At 49.9% G+C, this 16860-nt stretch overlaps 2 long non-coding RNA genes across 2 annotated transcripts; one reads left to right on the forward strand and one right to left on the reverse strand.

Moving 5' to 3' along the window:
* Positions 1 to 7959: 7959 nt before the first annotated feature.
* Positions 7960 to 8695, forward strand: 1700018G05Rik (RIKEN cDNA 1700018G05 gene). The gene is made up of 3 exons (NR_045422.1): positions 7960 to 8051; positions 8241 to 8383; positions 8532 to 8695. It is a non-coding gene; the product is annotated as an RIKEN cDNA 1700018G05 gene (long non-coding RNA).
* A 2939-nt stretch (positions 8696 to 11634) lies between these two features.
* On the reverse strand, positions 11635 to 13811 carry Gm5126 (predicted pseudogene 5126). Its single transcript, NR_026596.1, has one exon. It is a non-coding gene; the product is annotated as a predicted pseudogene 5126 (long non-coding RNA).
* Between the last annotated feature and the right edge of the window lie 3049 nt (positions 13812 to 16860).

The raw sequence follows: 16860 nt of genomic DNA on the forward strand, positions 1-16860 counted from the left end.
TGGAAGGTTACAGAGGTGGATCAATAGGAGCCATTATGTCCCAGAAACCACATTAGGGCTTAGAGGGAAGTAGTAACTTACACCACTACCCTGACCAGAGATAGTTCCATACAGCAAGGTGTCATCAATCAGCTCTGGTCATTGATGTCACAATGTATCACCCTGTCTGTTTCTGCCACTTGGAAGAATTCAGTAAAATAACAGCAGGGCATGGTTACAGGTGCTGAGAAAATCCAGAGGCACAAAACTGGATGTCAGACGTTAAGGCTTTGATTGGGAATTTTGGCTTCCTTAGTAATGGGAATCATGCCAAATGGATGTGTTGGGCTCATGTTACTGCCTCCAGCTCAAAATCCCCCCCTCATGAAGGTTCTAGTGCTGGAACGATGTGTACAGAAGCCATGGGAGCTCCCTTTGTCTTCTGTTTTCCATGTCTAGAATGTTCTCCACTGAAACACCCCTCTAAAAAAAATCCCCAGAAAATCAAAAAGAACAAGAGGGCTACCCCACTGCTTGCGTAATTGTGTGTGGCTGTAAGGGCTACTGCATTCTTGTAACTGTCCCCTAGGTATTGGAAGTTGCTGAGTGCTCTCTCATCTATATTCCATGCTATCCTGAGCCCCACACCCATGCCCTGACTACATATTTCAAGTAGGTGCAGCAACACGAGTCTAAGAACTCTTCTAGAACAGCCCCCAGGGACAACCTCCTTGTGGGCACTTGTGACCCCATGAAATGGGCCCAACAATAGGCCTTGCTTCTGGCCATCAGGATTTGGAAATAAGACACTATGGCCTTCCCGCTCAAGAGCTGGCTATTTCAAGACTATGCCTTCCATCTTTAGGAAGATTTCCTCCCCCTGCACTAACTGCACACAGTCCTGGTGGAGATGGGCAGCTGCCACTGAGCTAGTGGCAGTATATGTCTAACAGCCAGAAACAAGCAGAGTCCCTCATAAGGCTGCCCATGAGGAACTGGATCCTGCCAATAGTTGGTTCACCTTCAGTGAAGCCTATGGGATAGGCACCACTGTCTCTGGGCATTTGAGACCTTGATTGCAACGGGGTTTCAAAAAGGCTGAGAAGTGGAGGACCCACACAAGTCATGCGGAGTCCCTGATGCACCAAACTCTGAGAGGAAAAGTTTATGTTCTGTTAAGCTCTGGTGCTTGGGGTGGTTTGCTACAGATCAGTTACTGATGTGGACGACCACAGGAGTACCCTGGGCTTGGGACTGGGTGCAAGTGAGAGAAGGCCTGAGGCAGCCTCAGAGGGTTTCCTTTGACCCAGGAGGCACAGAATGTCCCCAACTCTCAGTCAGACTCCAAGTGGAGTCCCAGGTTTGCAGTGAGTCATCTGGGTGGCTGTCAACAAACTCTTGATGCTCCTTAACCTGTGTTAGTGCTTCTGTGAAATCAACTGAAAGGGACCTTGCAAGGCTTGGAAAGAATACACCAATTTAAATAGCTGCGTTGACATGGAATCCTCCAGGCACTTAGGAAGTAGTAGGCTCTACTACTAAGGTAGATGACCCCTTTCCTTCCCACCGTCCACCTCTAAAGACTTTTCCCACTGACTCAGAAGGCTCCTGGTGCTGAAACTGTATCTGCAGACAAAAGATCTCTCCAGTAGGGGAAAAAAAAGCCTCTGTTCTTCTGGCAGGGAGGCAGATCGGAGAGGATACATTTCTATAAACAATTTTACTGTGAAGAAGAGAGGGCCTGTCTTATCAGAGCAGAGAATGAGGCCATATGGTGTGGACAGAGGTCAGATATACTCCTCCTGCACCCTCTTTGCCTTTTGCCTCTCCTGCATCCTCCAATCAGTCCCAGCCGAAATCTGCCTGTTGGCCTTGACTTATGGGCTCAGTTTCCTTCCTGGTCCCCTAATTCTTCCACTTGTCAAGCATTCCCTATGTGTTGGAACCCTGTCCTTCCTTTTACAGACAGGCTGGAACACCAATTATGTCCCATCCATGTCCGAGTGCCATTGCCTGTCCCAACTCCACCAGGCTTCAGAGGAGAGGTTCTGGGAGCTCGTGCAGACACACACATTCACATCACTTTGGACTTTCCATCAAGTCTGGAGAGGATTCATTAAGAAACCCCGCATATGCACTGCAGGAAATCCTGGGAAATAGTCCTAACCAGCCTTGTGGAGACTTCTTTGTCTACCAGTCATTTCCAAATGAAAAGGATTTGTAAAAGAATTTGCCTCTCTTCCACATACCTTCCATATCCCCCAATGTCTCAGGATTCACCACAATAGTCTCAACTCTGCCTTCACTCAGCAAAGGGACCTCCTTTCCCTGGGTTCTTTGCACTTAGAGCTCCTCTCTGGACCCATCACTCTCTTACAGGGCGTTCAGTTGCTTTTGGGTCCCTGAGGCTGAAAATTAATTGCAGGCAAAAGATCTCCCCAGCACACACCACAAAAGCAATTGTTCTCCTAGAAAGGGGGCAGATCTGAGTGGATACTTTTTGAGGGAATTCCGGGATAGAGGAAGGGCCTTATCAAACCAGAATGGGGCTGTGACATCAATGCAGAGGGCAGATGTTTTCTCTATCTCCTCTTAGAATCCTCTAGTCTTCCCTCCTTTCCCTTGCTGCTTGTCCCCCCATTCCATCCCAATCCCCTCCCCAACACGTTCCTTCTTGCTTCATCACTGCAGGTTTGAGGACATTTTCTGTTTCTGCTCCAATGAATGCACACAAACCTTTACACACCCACTCACAGGCAAGCAATGTACTCTTGTCCACATAGCTGTTGCACACTGACCTGTGGCCTCCAGGAGGGACATTGTCGAAATTGCCCATATTTAGACACTGCCCTAGGGAAGAGCTTTGCCTTTGTGACCTGGTAACCAGCAGCCCCTGTCTTAGGAATCTGGGAAAAGGGTACACACTTCCCTTTTGCTGGCCCCAACAGGAAACCCAGGCATCCATAGTGCAGAAGACAGACCAACTGTATGGTTGGAGAGAAACCTGATGAAAAGGCTTTGGAGAAATCCAGAAATGGCTGTGGAATGTTCAAATGAACACTGGGTAGTGCACGAGATAGAGTTTGAGGAGAGGGAGGGGAAGAGAAAGAGTGACAGAGAGACAGAGGAGGAGAGAGATGAGGTTCTGATGCCTCTTGTTCCTGTCAGCTCTTCAGGACACTGCTGGAAGAAGACACTTTGGTGGGACTGTATCACTCTCCAACTCATAAGATGGCTAGGGAAGTGCTGAGACTTACCACAGCCCAAACCCAACAGGCCGTGAAGGGATTTCATGGAGTGGGGGCTTCACGATAAGGTGCCCTCACCTCTCTCTCCCTGCCCAGCACACAGAGAAAGCCATATACAGAACCCCCATTCTCTACCCTGCAGAAACTGATGCCGAGCTATACCACCTCTCTCCTGATTGATTTGGCAGAAGGCTACTGCTTTTGGTGCCATACCTGACTGGCACAACCCCCCCCCCCTGATTGTCTGTTCCATGATGCACACCTCATGGTCCCTTAGTTTCTTTACCCTGTCAGTTGCTTGGAGGCATGATTCTTTTGTCACCTCTAATTACAATCAGTGTTGTCACTTGGCTATCTTGCCAATGTTAGCTTCTATCTATTGTAACCATAAAGAAGGGGAAACTGTTTCCAGAACGGTTCCATTCCCTATCATCTCTGTACAGTGAAATCTTTCAGTGAGAGATCTATGAATTTCTGTGCAGCTGCACAGTCTTTGATTCCAAATCCCAGGGGACTAGTACAGGGCAGTCTGGTGGCAAACTTCATAAGGCCATCGCTTTCGGGAAGGGCTGTCTCCCATGAGTCACTCTCCATGTCCCCATCTGCAGTGACACTATGTGTCACCCTGACATGCTCCTATTATCATGTCCAAATGGTCAATTTTCAAAGCTGAGTGCAAAAATATGAGTGGACTTAATAGCATCACCTTAGGGCACCATCACCCGTGAAGTCACAAGACAGACCTCCCGCATAGAGACCAGTCTGATCATTTCTGCAAATTTCTCAAGGGCCAAACACTGCTAAACAACCCTGCGCCAGAAATCAGTGTATCCATTTTACTTGAAGTTGGACTCTGCTAACTCCTGGTAGCCACGTTTAAATGCTGAAAACTCAAGGGAGAGAAAGCAGCAACTGCTCATTTGTGGTTTCAAAGGTCACTGCAGCTGCCTGGTATTGTTCCTCCAGAGTTCTCCCCCCACAACCCCCTGCACCATAGAATCCCTACCCTCACCAGAGAGCCAATCCTCTGCAAAACATCCCTGAATCCATGACAACCGCCAAGGCTGAAGAGTTCTCTGACTGAGCTAGCAATCCCATGGTCCCTGAGCTTCTCGCACCCCCTCTGCTGTCTGTGTAGCTCTCTTGATCTCAGCCCAACACAGGTACTGGAGACCAGCTCTGAGTCCTTCCTGCCAGGAATGATCCCCCTGCCCCAGGAGCTCAGCTTGTGTCAAAGAGCCATTTTCTCAACATCTCTCATATGTCAGCCATCAAAGTGGCAAAATTTAAGGGTGCAGCATCAGCAAAATCAAGGCCGAAGGGCAAGAAACACCAAGGTGGGCCTGATCAATGAACAACTCCTCCATGGAGATACGCCCCTCAATGGTTACTTGATGTTTTCATGTAACTTTACGGAGGCCTCCAAATTCTGTTTCCACATTTTTTTTCTAGAGAAACAGTCTCTGTAAGCTTCAGAAGGACATGAAAATGTGAACTCTAAAGAGGCAGGAGAAAGGTCCTTCCATGTGGACACGAAGAAAGCTAGTATGTTGCTTGAGTGACAAACATGCAGGGCTTGAAACCCATGGGCACACAGCTTTCTATGGGTTGACTGGGAACTTCTCCCAGTCCTCAGGTAAAAGAAAATAAAATAAAAACAAAATTGCGTTCCACTGTGTGCAATGTGGCCGTATGTCAAGGAAAGGCAGAACCACGTGTCCCCGTGGGGCCACACCGAGGCTTTAAATGCATGTTTGCAGAAATCTCCAAGTCACACTGCAACCGAGTAACAGGACTGGTGATGGTGGAAGCCACGTGGAGGGACTATTCTTTCGTCTGTCAGCTCTCTGGTGTTCTTGGGTGAGAAGGTACAGAAGGACAATGTGTGAGCGAGACAAGATTTAAATCAGGACCATTGTCATGTGTCCTGTGGAAAGGACCAGTGAGCACTGTGATAAGCCAAGGGCCTCCCTCCTTCTAGGAGCTTCTGAGAAGCTGCTTGCCAGTCATGCAGCTTTACTGGGACCCTCCTGTGCACACAGTGCTTCCCACAAACAGTTACCTGTAATTCATCCGGTTCTTTCTCTGCGCTGACAGCATCCTGCTGACTTCTGCTCTCTGGAACAAACACTACAATGGAAAATTTGAACCCTCTCTTTCCTCCCTGTACCCTTTGCTATGGTGGCACATGATAAAGCCTAGGCTGCCCCCCCAACTGCTTTCTTCTTTTCACGTAGAATGTTTTAATAACTCAATGAAATTTCCAACATAGAGTAAACATTCCTACTCACAGTGGGAGAATCTCTTTAACATGACACAGCCTCTCCCACACCCCAGAGAACTCAGGGACCCTTCAAAGCAGCTGCGTGGAGATTGCTTTTGTTCTTCACGAGGCTCCTAAGGGGGAAAACACCCATGCTGCACACACAGCTTTGGTCTCCCGAAATGCAAGCTACCCGGTACTTATCCACGTGACCCCCAGGTTCATTCTTCAGAGAATCCCAACAATGGGAACATTGGTAAACTTTGTGGACTGACATGAAAATAGTGCCAAAGACAAGATGATTGGAACAACAGAGATTTATTTCCTGATGGTTCTGCAAGCTGGCAAGTCAAAGATCCAAGTGTTTCCCGGCTTGGCTTCTGTGGAACATTCTAGCTTAGTCTTCTTCTCACCGAGTCGTCACACGGCATCTCCTTCAAGCATCCGTGCATGTGCAGAGCATGTCCTCTGGTGTCTCCTCACATGATACCATTAATCCTTTTAAGTCAGCTAGCTTCCTACCTATGACTAAGGTCCATCTTAATTCCACACTAAAGGTTCCAAACCCATTAGGCTCTGGGTCAAGGCTTCAAAACAACAACAGCAAAAATTGTGAGGAGAAATCATTCAGTCTAAGGCAGACAGAGAAGTGTCCTGTGGCAGAAAATGACCTGACCTTCTGCTGTTCCTGAATCCATGGTGTCAAGTGACTGACACGGGTATACTACCTTGAGACAGTGACAGATACTACTTATCCTGCTTAGGCAGCCAAATTCCACATTGCCATGCTGGTAAGGCAATGGACCTGCAGGCCTCCCCATGGGAGTCAGTCCCTCAAGCATCACTGCAGATATTATCACCTCCCAACCTGGCCCTGTCTTCAGGCAGTTTACAGGAAAAAATCTTGGCATGAGCCCTTAGCTTAGGACTGATTCCTGGCTCCTGGAAACCTCATCCAGATGCTGCATCAGAGACAGCTCAGGGGTTCTGTCTGAGACAGTTCTCCCATCTTGTTCTGCCCCCTGGTGGTAGCTCAGGATGTCAGCACGTGCAGGCCAAGGAACCTTTGGTTGCAGGACCAAAAGGTGGGCCTTTCTCCTCATTAGCATAGGGGTCTTTGCAGGAGGTTGGATCCATGGACAGGAAAGGGACGGACACGTGGAGGGCAAGGAAACACATTCACTTCGGAGAGGGAACCATGACAGTTGTGAGCTTTGGGCTAAAATGTACATGGTGATTTCTAAACTCCACTGCAGTGCTTGGGTAAAAAACGGATAGTACATATGAACACTCTGGGCTCACTGCCTCTTTGAATAGGCTCTGCTGACACCCTGCCCGCTAGGGCAGTGGGCACACCTGTTTGCACACCGCCCAGGGCTGCTGGTCAGCACCTCAGAGACTAGAGATGGCCGATCTGGAGAGAAAGGTTTTTCTGGCAAATTTCACCTCCAGTCAGCTCCAAGGCAAGCATCTCTCCAAATCTTCCCCCAAAGTCTCTCCCACTCCAGGTCCACCTTCAACTCTGTAGTGATGCCCCTGGGGACCATTGAAGAAAAGTGATGGCCTATGACCTCAGATACCTTTACACAGCAATTTTGTCAAAGGCAAAAGACAGCATTCTCCGTTTTCCTCCACTCTGTGAAGCTACAAATGCATTGAGTAGCCTTCCATGCCACAAAAATGCCACAGTTTCATCATAAGCATCCCTCATGACTTCACCTACAAGATTTCACAACTCAGTGTGTGAAACCCAGCACAGACTCTATGGCGAGAGTTCTATGGTTGTGGCATCTGCTTGAGGCACAACATAAATTGTTTAAGTGGCCCTAGAACATTCTCTAGGACAAAGGAAAGAATCTAGGAAACCTGACTGGTGCACACTGGGACAAGGGAAGTCTACTGAGGTCACAGGATCAAGTAGTGTTACCCCAAGTGAGGTATGGCTAAAACATAGGCATGCTTTCTTCTCACAGTGGGACGCCTCAGTGCATCTCTGCTCAGGAAGAGAGCATGCTTGGAGCCTCCTAGTGGGACAGAAGAGGTGAAGAGCTGGGGGAATGGGGAGTGGAGAAAGAGAAAGACAGAGAGACAGAGGGGAGTGGGAAAGTCTAAGTGAGGTTGGAAGAGAACTTTGGGAGGAACAAAGAGGAGATTGAGATACAATGGGAATGGAAGGGAGGAATGAACCTTGGAGAGGTGGGAGTGAGAAACACAGGAAAAGAAAAGAGGTCACTTATCAAAACTGTATCCACTGGTTGGGCTGAATGTACCCTACTGAAGTAGGCAGGAACCATGGGCAGGGGCAGAGTGGGCAGGCATGGGAAGCGGCAGAATGGGCAGGCACAGGGAGGGGCAGAGTGGAGAGCCCTGAACTGGGACAGAGTGGGCAGGCGCAGGCCAGGTCAGAGTAGGCAGGCACTGTGACTGGGCGTGCTTAGCATTTATACTCAGCAGAGAGGTCAGCTCCACAGATCACTGCAAGAAGTCCTAGGAGTCACTCCAGCGGAAGAGACACTCCGGGGAGCATGATCGTCATGCACTTGGTTGGGCATCCTCAGCTGGTAAGTCTCTTACTATGTGACCTGGAAGACCTTCCAGGGGGGACTGGGGTGTGAACAGGACAGGTAGCCCCTCTTGTCGATCCTCCTTGGCACCTCGACTAGCTGTGCACATACACATCACAGTAGCCGAATGTGGTTGTGGGCAGCAGCCATGTTGGGACTGAGTGCGACCTTAACTCTCTTTTTCAGACAGGGACGGAAGGTGTGGCCACTGCTCACACCAAGGAGAACTCATCCAGGGGCCCAAGAGAGACCAGGGAGCCTGCTCCTTGCACAAGGTCCTGGAGGAGCCGCTTCCAGAGAGCTGTGGCACGAGTGTCCAAGTTCTTCAGGTGAGGGCCCCAAGCCAGCCCCTGCCTCTCTCTCCACTCACAGCAAGCCAGGCTGTCTCCCTTGCTCTCCCCCACACAGAACCTGAACCCTCTTCTCAGTTCCAGCAGGCCTTCCAAGGGTCCACCTCTCTGTCTGTTTCCCACTTAGGAGAAGACGCCGATCAACCTGAAGCTGAGACCAGTGGAATCCTAGATACTGGGCCGGGCCAAGGACTGTGATCAAGATCATTGGCTGCGCAGCTCCTTGCTGTCCCAAGAATCTTGTCCAGTGATGTTGAAATAAATGCTGGCAGACTTTCAAATTTTCTTTGACTGTGTGAAATTTCCTTCACTTTCCACAGTGATACTCACCTTAGAGGAATGACTGGGCTTTGAGGTTTGGTGACACTTAGGGCATTGTGGGTGTGAATGGCAGGAACTAGTGCCTTTCTTTGTTCAGGAATGCTACTCCTTTGGGTGCTTGCATGGTAATGGTGGCATCCTTGTTCAATGCAGAGACCAATCAACAGGGAATTTCCCACAGATCTGAACCCAAGGGGCACCCGCATGTTTCCAGCAACCTGTGGAGGAAATAGCATGTGTCTCTGCCCCCTTGCATTGCAAAAATATCCTCACATGGGAAGATCCTGGGCCTTCTTTATGAATTGCTCATGGAGGGGTATATGGGGGAGGACTACTGGGAGGAGTGGGCATGAACAGGGGGTGCGGGTTGGCACTTGTAGGAAGACTCTGGATCCTGCAACAGGGCTCTAGACTTCTGTGCTTGCAAACACTTCCCAGTCAACACACTGCTCATCTAGAGACAGCCTGCAAGAGAAAACCTTCTTGCCAACTACACATGTTTTTTCTGCCTGTGTGGGCATTTCTTGCCTTTCCTTGGTGACCTTGAATGGTAATGAAACATAGTTTCCTAGGGACAAGGCTCCAAGGGAAGACAGCGAACAGCTGAATCCTTAATCTCCTATGGAGGTGGCCATGTTAGAAATTTCAACCCCTCAGTTGGACAGATGGCTCAGTGGCTGAGAGGACCTGAGTATGATTCTCACAACGTACACTATGGCTCAGAACTGAGCATAACTCCAGGTCCACAGAGGTCAACACCCTTTTGACCTCTGTGGGCACCAGGCACACATCAGCTGCATAGATGTGTGCAATACAGCCAAAAAGCAAAAATAAAAATAATAATGATAAATAAATTGCAAGACCAGGTAGAAGAGAATGGGGTAATAACACCCTAAACTTCAGGAACTATGGGGAGTTGGAATTCATGGGGGACTCTAAAAATACTTTAGTTTCTTTTCTGTATAAATGGGGGCCTAGATCACACAGTGCCACCCAGAGTGCTGTCGCAGCCTTGTAGAAATGGGGGCAAATATTGTGTCCACTTTTTCAGGGGAGAGCAGCATTCTGAGGGAGGCCTTTTAACATAGTCAACCTTTCCCATTCTGACCCATCTGGCTTTCTCTTGCTTCTTTCCCATTTGGTGGAAATATATCTTGTTATATCTGGTGGGTTCTGTAACAGTAGTGTTCCTGCACCATTCCCACCGACCCCGAAAAAAAAAAAAAAACCAGCCAGGTGGGATGGACTTGCCATTTGGAGACAGAGATCACTCAAGGATATATGCAAGTAGCAAGTGGATGAAAGACATCCTTAGTGCTTCACATAGGGCAGAATAGCTTGCTAAGGTACTTATTAGGATGGTGGGCTATAGATAGTGCATCTCCATGGTTATTGGTGGGGGGGGGAGAATTAATATAAATATATATGGTATCCACTACACAGTGTTCACCACTGACAAAGGGCTGTGTGCTGATAGGAGAATGGGGACGTCTGGCACACCAAAGAAAGGGCTTAGACTGACTTCCACGTATTCGCCCCCAAGAGCCCCACTTCAGGGAAAAACAGAGAACATTCCCACATTCCCCACTACACTCATACTCAGATTCTAGTATTATGGTCACCTCGACCCCACCTGCAGACACTTCTCCTCTATGTCTGTACAGAAGTGAAAGAATGGGGAATTTTATATGCAATGCTTTCTGGACTCCATATATCCCAGGGGAGGTCCCAGATCTGCTGATTGTTTTGTCTAGAGACCAGGAGGATTACAAGGCACAGCAGCACTCAAGTGAAAAGTGACCAGCAGCCTGTAAAGGTCGAAGTCAGCTCCAGGGCCAGCTATCACGCTCCTGATATCCACTGGAAGCTAGCCTAACTTAGCATAGGACACGTGGCTCCTTCAAATGCCATGCCAAGCAGGCCTTCATAACTGAGCAGGGCTATACTTTTGTCAGGTCCCTCTCTACCCAAAGAACTTCTGTAGCTCATCTACATGGGACTGGGCCTTGGTCTGGCGATCAAGGCACAAACTAGCTCTGCTCAGGCTAAGACACACTTGTCTCCACAGTGAGACAACACCCCACAACACCAACAGAATCCTTTACAGCTGTTTACATGGGCTGTTGTCTTTCTGTTTTAATTCATGGACCTTCACTGGAATCCTACCAATGCCCTCATAAAGCACTGAGCTCTCGCTCTCCCAAGCCTTGAGAGACAACCCCTGCTTTGTGCCTTTGCTTCAGGGGACAATCTCTGTCCAGTGAATAGACACTTGCTCCCTTCCTGTTACTCCCTAGAAATGACAGATGAAAGGACCCAGAGTGTGTGGTGTACAAGCTGCACAGGTGCCAGAATCCAGAGCAGCTTCCATAGCCGCTAGAGGTAGACCTTCCCTCTGGCTCAACTCAGAGCCAAGAGTGCCCAATCCCTGTTGATTCTAACCTCTCTCTCCTCTTACAGGCACAACTAAAAGTTGTATCGTCTGTCTGCACAGGAGTTCTTGCCCTCACACCACCCCTCCAGTATCCTTCCAATCCTGTGGAAGCATGGAGACCTCCAGGTATCCCCAATATCCAAGAGGGATTGTTCAGCAGTTTACCCATCTCTAGTGCTGCAGGTCCCGGGTGCTGCTACCTGACTGCAATGAAGCCTGCTGCTCCCCAGATGCACCCATCCCACATTTCCATACCTTTCCCCTGGGCTCCCTGACCACCTGGTTCACATGATCACCCCGTTACAGCTGACTGCCACATCTACCTAAGTTATTCACACCGAGAGCCCCGACTAGACTCTCAAATGTGTGGCAGAGGCTAAGTCTGGTATATCTTCAGACTGGCAGTGCCATGTAGAGTGCCTTGCATATGGTAACGAGTCACTAGATTCATGTTAAATAAATGAGTCCATGAGCAAGGTGTCTAATTCAATTTTATTTTTCCCTACATTCCAGAGCTCTGGGTTAACACAAATAAATGTCAGCTGGTTTTGCTGTGTGTCAGATTTTGGCCACGTTTGTGCTTTTCCTCTTAATATCTGCAGCAAGGAATCACTGTGCTGGAAATTTCCGTCAACATCTCAGAAAGAACCACTGACTCTGCTGTAGTATATTTCAGATCTAAAATGGCAGTGTGTCACAAGTGTTTTGTGTAAATGAACAAACCTCTCCTAAATAAGGAACAAGGAAACACTGCTGCAAGCCAACTGTGGAAGTAGATGCTCCTACTTAATCACATGCCTTAGAAAAGCAAGGATCGGGAAAGGATTTTAGGATGCCTTTACTTCCATGCTGCTCTGACACAGTTCAAGGCGAGTCCCCTTTCAACTGTTTTACTTTATGGTTCCTGGGATGGAGCCCATAGCCATCCCCAATCGAGAAAAGTCTTCCACCACTCAACCACATCCTCAGCCTTCATCACTCGATCCCTCCTAACTGTTTATCAACTGGAAAGGAGGTAGCCACAAAGCAAGCAGGACTTTGCAGTGTGCCGATTGAGCCCCAAGTCACCACCAAGCTCAGAACAGAAGTGCAATGCTATCCCTGCCCCTGCTCTGCCACTGCACTCTTCATACAGCAGGGCCTCAGGGCCCACTGCTCCTGCATCCCTTGGACTACCACAACCAAAGCAAGGAAGCCTTAGCAGCAGCTATCTCTGGTGTCAGCAGAAGCCCTGACTCTGGCCTGAGATTGTGACTGGCACCAATACTGTCCCCAGTACTGACCATCATCATTCCTGCATGGCTCTAGCCCCTGGCCCTGGCATTTGCATTGACACTGGCGCTGACGCTTGCTTCAGCCATGGCACAGGCCCTGGAAGTGGAACTTGCACTAACACTCGCACTGGTCACATCATCACCAGCAGCTGCTTCTGGGCCACCGCTCAGCACCGGGCACTTCCTCCTCTTCTTGCAATGCCTCATTTACTGCCACAGCAAGGCTCTGGGATGGATGTCATTCACTTGGGCCACAAACTCCAGGACTTCCATCTGTCTTGTTTCCTTTGAGAGCCCCACAAGAATACCGAGAGCAAGGGACCTCTGGTGGACACCTACTCTCTCGTGCACCAAGTGCTTGTGCCTCACACCAGCTCTGGTGATGTGCTTTGCTGACGGCACCCCAAGGATAGGATGCTTTGGGCGAGCATACCTCCACACCCTCCACACCTCCCCGAACACCTCCTCTGGGACACCGCTGGCCTGCACGAAGATCAAGTCCGGGATAGTCATCTGAAGCCCAGTCTTTGGAGTGCCCCTGTCGCCTGTCAGGCCCCAGAGGCAGGGCAGGATAGATTTTTTTTTTCCTGTGCAGGACATAGGAGTGCTCTGGAGGGCCAAGTTCCTTCACCTAGACCCAACAACTAACTCTCTCAGAGGCTCTCTTGGCAATCTCGGGGAAGGAAGCTCCTGCACCTTTAGGATGACACACTTCAGCATGTCTGCCCTTTTGATCCACACCGTCTTCGCGTTCTTAACCAGCAGGTACTGCGCCAGCAGCTCAGCTACTTTCTAGCTCCCGGGGCCTCTGGGCATGCGCGCCAGGGGTGGTGGGGCTCGCGGGGTGCTCGGCGGGGGAACCCCTAGGGGCTTGTGGGGTCCACAAAGGAGCTCGCAGAAGCGCCTGGGCGGGGGGCTACGTGCCTCAGAAGAAGTGCTCTCGGGGCTCGGGGAGCACTGAGCATCCCCGCTGCAGGCGCTCCCGCGGGGTTTCCTGAGCAAGGAGGAGAGCAGAAGGAGGCCAGGGGGCCTCTGAGACCCGCAGGCCCTGGATGCCACCTCTACCGCGGACGTTCTCACCTGCGGCTTTGGCTGGCCCAGGAAGCAGGAACTCGGGGAGGAGATGCGCGTCCACGGGCATTCGGCGGCCGGCCCGAGCAAGCACTGGCTGCGAGGCCGCGAGGACCGGGACGTCGCCGCGGACGCTGCGGCGGCCACCGAGAACACCCGCAGCCCCCAGCTCTGGAGTCCCAGGCCGCGGCCCTCAGACCCCGAGGACCAGGAAGCGGGCAGGGGAGGGGGCGCAGCCTCCGCCGCCCGGCTCTGCCGCCAGGGAGCTGTGGGAACGCGCTGGCTGGCACCGCCCCGCAGCGCCTCTGCCGGCCGGGGCCGGTCCTGCAGCACGGGGCCAGAAAGCTGCGGGGGCGCTGCTCCCAGAGGTGGGGGCCCCTGGTGCCAGCCTTAGAAGAGACCAGAAGCCTGGAGACCGCTAAGAGCAGCACCCTCCTCCCTGTTGGCTCTCACTGGGAAGGCTCAGTTCTTAGAGATCATCTGTGTCTCTCACTCCTTGCCCCTTGCGGAGGAGGAGGCTCCCCAAGAGGCAGATGCCTCTGCCCCCGAGTGGAGGCCTTACTCCAGCAACAGGCCCTTCTGCTGGCTCTACAAGTGCTCCACTTAAGAGCTTCTTTGCTCACCAGTGCCTGGCCCGCAGAGAACACTTGGTGACTGCTCCTTTCTAGTTGTCTGTCTCATTAACTTCATACAGCATATCCACATGGCTTGTGCCCTGAGGCCATGCTTGGCATAGACCACAAAAAACGGGCTGGCAGATGAGCACTGCCCTCCCTGCAGATGTGCAGATCCGTTCCTTTCCTAACCTTTGGCCACTACATCGGGCGGGCTGGGAGAATAGCGTGCCCTTTTGGTACGCTACTTCTCCACTAGAGAGTCCAGAGGGCCACTGATTATCTATCATCTAACATTCCAAAGTTATTGGGGTCTTGCTTTATTTCCTCAGTTCTCTGTCTCCCACCTCATCGGGACTCGTGCCCCCAGAAAGTGCTTTCTTTCCCCCAAGGGACCTTTAATTACCTTGGGGACCAGAAGTCAGCTTCCAGGGAGCCCATAAGGAACAAGCAGTGGTCTCCACCCAGCAAGTGCCACTTTTTTGGCATCATGTCCAACGGGTTAGAATTTCATTTCCCAGCCTACCCTTCCTAGACAGGAACCATCCAGCCTGTTTGCCTTAACACTGGTGCCTGGCTTCGCATCCCAGTCCAGTGCTTCCTCGGTTCCACACGATTTTGATGTTTCTGCAGTTCAGCTTTCTCCCACAGCTGGCCTGTTATGCGCACTAGAACATCATTTCTATTATCTGAGTAAAATAGCTCCTCCTCATCAACATTTTTTCTTTTCAAAACTTTTGAAAACTTGTGTGTTCTAGAACATTATGGTCAAAATTTTCCTATATCAAGACACACTTGCCTTGATTTGCACTGGAATTGCCTGATACAGGTATTACCACAAGAAGATAGACACCTGTTAAATATGGGGGCTTCTCAACCAAAGACATACACACACACACACACACACACACACACACACACACACACACACGTTCTTCTATTGATCCTAGAATCCAGAGTACTTCAGTTATCTTTATACCTTGCCTTCTGTGCCTATTGCATATTTCTAATGTTTATCAATGCCCCTTTTAATTCTAATGTTGCTCTGGGTTGGATATTTTCACAGTGTATATTCTAATTATTTTTGACATGGCAGGAGTCCACCTTAGTCATCCATTTGATCTGCTCTAAAGCCATTTTAACGACTGTCCTTGGTTGGAATTTGCTTTCAGTGGGGACGCTGTGCACGCTGTGATTGCTGAGCCCAGTTTCCTGTTCCTTATCACCCTGACTAGGTCCATGGTACCATGTTAGATAATGCAGCTCCTGCGACATTTCCATCCGTGGTTGTGGTGATTGGGGGAAGGAGGGCTCTGCTGCCTTTGAACCAAATACAGCATGCTGCCGCTTTCTGGTGTCCTCTGGTGTCCTGTCTCATTATTGTTCTTAAGCTGGGTCCAAGTCAAATTTGTCCAGTTCTAATGCCTGTTGCCCTTTCTCCTGTACCAGGAAGTGAGTGCTAGGTGTTGCAGGCTTCAGGCACTGGTGTGGCCCAGCAGGGCCTAGCAGGAAATTGCATTCCTTTCAGTCAGGTATTCAGTGAATATGGTGTTCACTGAAGGAGGTCAGAGGCCAACAAGGACAAGTTCCAGCTGCCCCTCATGCCCTGCTCTCATTTCCGTAGCTGTGTCTGTGCAGTGCTAGCCTTCCATGGGCTCCTCACTCCCCAACTCTGTAATGTAGGTCTCTTCTATAGGGCCATGAGGACGCATCTTCTCTGGCAAGTTTCTCCATTGCTTAAAGAAAAGATCTTTTCACATCCATGCTGTGTCTAGGAGGTCTGATGGCAGCCAGGGAGGAGGGGCTGCTTTCTCTCACTCCCTCACCCTCTGTCCTTTCTCGCCCTATACAGGTAGGTACAGGTCTTTTGCATCCATAACTTTTGAACTCTTAAAAGCACCCAGGCACACTTTGGACTGCTCAGGCAATCTTTAAACTCAGTGTTCTTAGTCCAAATGACAGCATCATTTCTGGCCTCAAATTGAACCTTCACCCTCCAGAGAGTTATTCATAGAGATTGTTTTTATGAGACCACCCCCTGTAGAATGCTATTTACACAAAAATTTTAATTCCACTTGAAAGTGTTTCATTATTGATGATTCTCTTTACAGATGGCTTTTTAAAACAAGGAAAGAAGGAAGGAAGGAAGGAAGGAAGGAAGGAAGGAAGGAAGGAAAGAAAGAAAGAAAGAAAGAAAGAAAGAAAGAAAGAAAGAAAGAAAGAAAGAAAGAAAGAAAGAGAAAGAAAAGAAAGGAGAAAGAATGCTGAGGGAACATGCCAGAACCTCTGGCTGCACACTCTGCAGAATTCTGCCATCAGTACACAGTCTTCTCTCATTCGCCTCCAAAGGCTGCCTTTGGACACTTGACGGGTTCCACCTGTGGTTTGGAGACTTGTTTCCTGGAGTCTGACGCCTCCACTGTGAAATGCGTGCCAGCTCTTCTCTGGTCCTCCCTACAAAGCGAAACACCACCCCAGAAAGATGTCTACCACTTACCTCTGTCCACAAGGAGGCCAGACTGGGTTCTGAAGAACTCAAAAAGGCAAGAGGCCAAGGCCAGAATGCTTCTCACTGCAGAAGAGGTGCCAGTACACAAGGACCCAGGCTGACAGCGTCCTGATGCTAGGCATATTTATGGTGTGAGGATGGAATCACATCTGTCTTGCTCTGTGTGCTATGGCTGAGACTTAGTCTCTCCAAACCTACACCATTGTTCGTGTTGGACTGCTCTGGGAAAATAA

Source organism: Mus musculus, chromosome X (assembly GCF_000001635.26).
Source record: "Mus musculus strain C57BL/6J chromosome X, GRCm38.p6 C57BL/6J".
Classification (NCBI taxonomy): domain Eukaryota; kingdom Metazoa; phylum Chordata; class Mammalia; order Rodentia; family Muridae; genus Mus; species Mus musculus.